The sequence below is a fragment of the Chrysemys picta genome, chromosome 24 (genome assembly GCF_011386835.1).
Source record: "Chrysemys picta bellii isolate R12L10 chromosome 24, ASM1138683v2, whole genome shotgun sequence".
Lineage (NCBI taxonomy): Eukaryota > Metazoa > Chordata > Testudines > Emydidae > Chrysemys > Chrysemys picta.
The window spans coordinates 16,899,254-16,904,712 of NC_088814.1; the positions used below are offsets into that span (position 1 = coordinate 16,899,254).

Here is a 5,459-nt window from a genome sequence, read left to right on the forward strand (position 1 = left end):
CCCAGCCCCCACCTAGCCCGGCCCCCAACCTGCCGCACGCAGGGCACCCTTCCCCCAGCCCCAGCTCTGCTACGGCCCGGACCTGCTGGGGCCGGGGGAGGGGCGCCTGTCCTGCAGCCCCAGCCCCAGAGCTGCTGCGGCCAGGGGACAGGCACCTCGCTGTAGCTCCTGCACCCCAAATCCTTCATCCCCGGCCCCACCCCAGAGCCTGCACCCCCAGCCGGAGCCCTCGCACCTCAACCCTCTGGCCCAGCCCTGATCCCCCTCCCACACTCCGAACCATTCGGCCCCATCCCCCCCACAAGAATTTTGTTATTTGCACCAATATGGAGGTGATGTGTTGGTGCAATACACAGGGAAACTGAGGCACACACAGTATTCATGCAAAACAGTAAGACTCACATACAACATAACAAGGGAAAATCCCCACTACGTCACATCTCTCCCCCCTGGGAAACCCAGAGTTTGACAAGACCTTTATGGTGTTCACCGATGCCCCACACACAGGCTGGGCATGGTGCCGAAGCAGGGGGAGAAACACCCAATCATGCACCTGAGCAGGAAGCTGCTGCCCTGGGAGCAGGGCTATGTGGCCGGCCATGGAGAAGGAGTGCCTGGCCATGGACTGGGCTTTTACAAGGCTGCAGCTGGATCTATTTGAGCGGCGCTTCATTGTGTACCCGGACCACTCGCCCTGCTGTGGCTGCACCAGATGAGAGGGGCCAATGCTGAGCCCCTGAGGTGGAGTCTGTCCTCCCAGGATTATGAGATGGAGGTGGTCCATGTTAAGGGCAGTGCAAATGTTAGAGCTGATGCTTTGTCCCGGAGAGGAAGGCCTGAACTTCCCCAGGTCGCTGGCTAAAGTGACCCCGCTCAGTTTGGCCCGAAGGAGGGAGAGATCTGACGTAGTGGGGATTTTCTGTTGTATGTGAGCCTATGTGAGTCTTACTGTTTTGCATAAATGCTGTGTGTGCCTCAGTTTCCCTGTGCATTGCACCAATGTCTAGGTGGTGGGAATAAGGGGGTGTGACTTTTGTGGGGGTTGCTCCAGCTACCGGCAGGGATGCTATGGCCGCCCCTTCGTAACCTGAGACCCAGGAGGGGAATGCGACCAGGTGACTCTTGGCCAGGCAGAGCGAGGCAGCTCCCTGCAGCGGGAAGTTAGGCACCGAGAGGGTGGGGCTTCGCGCACACCCCTCCAGTCGGCACACTGGCTTTTGTGGATCTCACTCTGGGCCGCTCTCTCCCCGTTCACCCAGGCACCTCGCTCAGGGTCTGGGAATCACTTGCTTGGTGCCTAGAAGAAGCGCAGCACGGTAACACTGAGCCTGGCCTGGCCTAAGGCCCTTGGGCCTTTTCCTCATTGCCAACAAAGGTGTCCCACAATGCCTGGTCTCCCCTCTCTGGTCATCGGTTTGAACTCTACTGCCCTGCCCTCAGGTGACCAACCGTGAGCCCCATCCCTTCAATTCCTTGGAAATTTTGAAAGTCCCCTTCCTGTTTGCTTGGTGATCCGTGCAGTGGTCTCAGCGCATCTTTCCAGGTAACCATGCCTGCTCCACGCACCAGGCAATCCCCTGCTTGGAGCAATGCCGAGCTGCTGGACCTCATCGGCATTTGGGGAGAGGAGGCTGTCCAGTCCCAGCTGCGCTCCAGCTGTAGGAATTATGATACCTACGGACAGATTTCATGATGTATGACAGAAAGGGGCCATGACCGGGACGCACTGCAGTGCAGGGTCAAAGTGAAGGCGCTGTGGAACACCTACCACAAGGCACAGGAGGCAAACCGCCGCTCCAGTGCTGTGCTCACAAGCTGCCGGTTCTACAAAGAGCTGGACGCGATACTCAGTGATGACCCCATGTCCACTGCGAAGGGCCCTGTGGATATTTCGGTGGCTCACGTGCCAGTTGAGAGTGGACCGAGCCAGGAGGTGGAAATCTTGGCCAAGGGTGTGGAGGGGGACGAGGACCCAGAGGCAGAGGTCAGAGATACATGCAGAGGTCCAGACGACTTGGAGGTCAGAGATACATGCAGCCAGGAGCTCATCTCTACCCTGGAGGAGACTAGCCAGTCACAGCTGTCAGAGCTTGGCGAAGTGCAAACAGGAGAGGAGGCCCCCGGTAAGTGGCTTTGATTTGGGGAATCGCTGAAGCGAGTGGTTGGGGGCAGCAGGCTTGTGTCTGTATGATGCACATACCACCACATGTCTAGTCTGAGCGGCGGAACAGGGTGTTGATTGACTCGCCCACTTCATGGGAATCTGCCTCAGAGATCTCCACGAAACTCTCCTGGAGATACTGGGCAATCCGCTGCCACAGGTTCTTTGGCAGAGCTGCTTTGTTTCTTGCCCCATTAAGAGTAACTTTCCCGCACCACTCTGCTGTCACGGGGGGTGACGGGAGACCATTGCTGCACACAGGTGAGCCACATAAGGGCCAGGGCGGAAGCCGCAGTCTCGGAGAAGACCCTCCCTTGATTCTCTGCTCACCCTCAACAGCGAGATATCTTCCATAATGAACACAGCCTGTGGAAAATGTGGGGACAGGAATGATTATAACGCCCCCCCATACAGTGCTGGGTCTCCCCAAGAGCCACGGGCCCCGTATACAGTAGGGTCCTGGAACACTGATTTCCCCTGCCCCTGTGGTTACTCACCAGTTTGGGGGTCTTGTGGCTCATGTGTGCTTGCCTGGGGTCAGCCAGTTATTGACAGGTATGTGAATAGTGGCTGTGTTTTAAATCACTGCATCAGTCTCTGTGTTGCAAACAATACCATTTCCGTAAAATGCTGCATTTTGGCTTCACAGATATGACCTTGGGAGCCCAGCCTCCCTCTTTGTGATCACTGGCTGAACGGCTGCGCAGAATTAGAAAGCGGCCACGAAGAACTAAAGAGGACTTTCTGCGTGATGTCATGATGCACTCCACGACTGAAAAACAGGAATTGAAGGAGTGGCAGGACAGCAAGAAGAGGGAGCAAAAGGAAAATGCAGCACGCCAGAACGAAGCCACGGAGCAGCTCTTAAATGTTATGGGGCGCCAAGCGGACACGCTCCAGGTGCTACTAGCACTGCAAACTGAGCAGCTCCGCACCCGCCCTCCCCTGCAGCTGCTGTCGCAAAACTCTTTCCCATGTGCCCCCCCAGACACCGCCAACACATTCTTATCAACCTCCTGGCTCCAGTCTGCACCCGCTGCATTCCACTCCTGCCCTGTAACCATCCAGCCCTGCGGCCTCCCAGTACCCACTGCACACAACACCCGTCCCTCTGCAGTTTACCCCTGATGAAGTACAGTACCCACTGCACTGTACTCCAAGGGACAAGGGTGCGTATGATACCTGGATGTACACAAACCTTTAACCGTCCCAGGACCCCACCTCCTCCTGGGACCCTTCCTTCCCCCATTCCACACAGTGGTGATGTGTTTTTTTTGTTTGTCTCTCTCCTCCGGTTGTTGTTTTGTAATAAAAGAATTGTTTTGGGTTGAAAGCAATCTTTATTCCATTCATTGGAAGCAAACAGAGCCCTGCAAAGCAACAGGCAATTTTCTGCACCAATCACAGTCACCTCCTAGCATTACAAGCGCTGCACTCCCGAGCATAGCAACAAATATTAGTGGATTTCAGCTTCAAATTGCTGCCCGAAGGCATCCTTACGGCTCCGCGCTGCACTCCTCTAATAGCCCTGGTCTCTGACTGTTCAAAATCAGCCTCCAGGCGCTGAGCCTCAGCGGTCCAGCCCTGAGTGAAGCTTTCACCCTTCCCTTCACAAATATTATGGCGCATACAGCATGCAGCTATAAGCATAGGAATATTGTCATTGGACAGGTCCAGCCTCCCATATAGGCAGTGGAAGCAACAGCGGGCCTTTAAACGGCCAAAAGCACACTCAGCAGTCACTGTGCACTTGCTCAGCCTGATGTTGAACTGCTCCTTGCTGCTGTCAAGGTGCCCCGTGTATGGCTTCATAAGCCACGGCATAAAGGGGTAGGCAGGGTCTCCCAGGATCACAATGGGCATTTCGACTTTCCCTACGGTGATCTTCTGGTCCGGGAAGAAAGTCCCTGCTTGCAGCTTCCTGAACAAGCCAGTGTTCTGAAAGATTCGTGCGTCATGCACCTTTCCGAGCCAGCCTGTGTTAATGTCTGTGAAATGCCCACGGTGATCCACAAGCGCCTGGAGAACCTTAGAGAAATAGCCCTTGTGATGAATGTACTCAGTGGCTAGGTGGTCTGGTGCCAGAATTGGAAAATGCGCGCCATCTATCACCCCTCCGCAGTTAGGGAAGCCCACTTGTGCAAAGCCATCCACAATCTCATGCACATTGCCCAGAGTCACGGTCTTTCGGAGCAGGATACTATTAAAGGCCCTGAACACTTCCATCAACACGAGTCCAACGGGCGACTTTCCCACTCCGAACTGGTTAGCAACCGATCTGTAGCAGTCTGGAGTACCCAGCTTCCACAGTGCAATCGCCATGCGCTTCTCCAATGACAGGGCAGCTCTCATTCTCATGTCCTTGTGCCGCTGGGCTGGGGCAAGCTCATCACACAGTCCCATGAATGTGACTTTCCTCATCCGAAAGTTCTGCAGCCCCTGCTCGTCATCCCAGACGTGCATCACAATGTGATCCCACCACTCAGTGCTTGTTTCCCGAGCCCAAAAGCAGCGTTCCACTGTGGTCAGCACCTCTGTGAATGCCACAAGCAATCTCGTGTCATAGCTATGTGAAAGTAGAGAAGGAACTGACAGGGATTTGAAGAGGATTTCAATGCAAACAGTCCCCTCTGTGAGCAAGAGTCAGGCTAGCTGTAACCCTAATAACGCAAGATTTGTAGAAGCGAGGATTGTGTGAGGCGAGTGGGAAAGAACTGTGTGAGAAGTTGTTGCGAGCTTGAGTTAGATAAGTATGGAATGTAGACTATAGTTTAAATTGGTGAGAAAAATAAGATATCAGGATGACCTATGTATAAACAAAATGCAGCTGTTGCCCATTATTGTTTGTAACAAAAGGTATAAATGCTTGCTGTAATTGTTTATCTGGAGAGAGACCTGTTTAGCTCTCTCCCTCCACACAATTGCTAGAGATAATAAAGTATCTGACTTGCTGCACCCAACCTGAGAGTGAGAACTCTGTTTTTCTCCGACAGCTACTACGCATGGCGAGATCAATGTCGCACTCCTCTTGCCTTTGTAGTTTAAGGAATAACTCCACTGCCCCTCATGACGTGTTGGTCAGAGCGAGCAGCATACTGGTCAGCAGTTCGGGATCCATTCCTGCAGCCCGAAGAGGCAGAGCGCGCAGTGCACAAACCGTTGAAAGATGGTGTCAAATGCAGACTGAAGCACAGGGATTGCTGGGATGCGAAGCAATGCATCATGGGGCATTGGGACAGGACCCAGGATGCCCTGCAACCCCCTCCGCCTTCCCACAACTCTTAGCGGCAGAAGAGGG

The 5,459-nt window shown here is 54.3% G+C and overlaps 1 long non-coding RNA gene across 1 annotated transcript; it reads left to right on the forward strand.

The window, feature by feature from the left end:
* The first annotated feature begins 1,252 nt into the window (after positions 1-1,252).
* On the forward strand, positions 1,253-5,121 carry LOC135977325 (uncharacterized). Its single transcript, XR_010594765.1, has 2 exons — positions 1,253-2,123; positions 2,811-5,121. It is a non-coding gene; the product is annotated as an uncharacterized LOC135977325 (long non-coding RNA).
* Positions 5,122-5,459: the final 338 nt, after the last annotated feature.